Raw genomic sequence first — 863 nt, forward strand, 5'->3', positions numbered from 1 at the left:
AAATGAATATAACATTATTTAACAGTATTTAACATGGTGATAGAATAATAAATCGGACTCATTATGCTAGAGAGAATAATATATGCTAGTATCCCCTGAAAGTTTTAATGAAGAAAAAAAATCTCACTCTTATTAAATTCAAAAGAAATCATTATAATGTTAAAACGGATAATTATAGTCAGACTTTCCGTTAGTTTATTGACCGGGTTTATCGCCTATAATTACGCATAATTTTACATCCGTGTTGTACTATAATTACATAGTAGCAAGTTTCGTTGCATCTGCTATACACCTGTCTATCTACGTCGGTATGATTTATATAAAATGATAAGTTGTTGTACTTAATGTAGGTATTTTCTGTGTCTGTACAGTACTGTAGTTTGTGGTCGCCTTAATTGCCGATTTGTATCATTACACAGCAATTTGTTTTGATTAATTATTGTTTATTTATTAGGTGTAAAGATTTACCTGCTGCGGAAAATTATTTTTGGTGTCAATTAATTAATTCAAGTGGAAGCGTCGATTCTGAATGTTGATTAGTTTTACTTCTTTACTTTTATAATTTGCTTTATATTAGTCTGATAGTGGTAGTAGTAGTTGTTGTAATAGCAATAGTAATAATGATGATTATAGCAATAATGATAATCAAAATGATAATAATGATGGTAATAATATTAATGATATTAAAGAAGATGATAATGAGAATGATAATAATAATGATGATAATGATAATAATAATGATGATAATGATAATAATAATAGTAGTAGTAGTTGTAATGATAATCATGCTATTATTATTTTTACTATTTTTACTGTTGTTATTATTATTATTAGTGACATTATTATTAGTGTTGTTGTTGCTG

The sequence above is a fragment of the Penaeus chinensis genome, chromosome 29 (genome assembly GCF_019202785.1).
Source record: "Penaeus chinensis breed Huanghai No. 1 chromosome 29, ASM1920278v2, whole genome shotgun sequence".
NCBI lineage: Eukaryota > Metazoa > Arthropoda > Malacostraca > Decapoda > Penaeidae > Penaeus > Penaeus chinensis.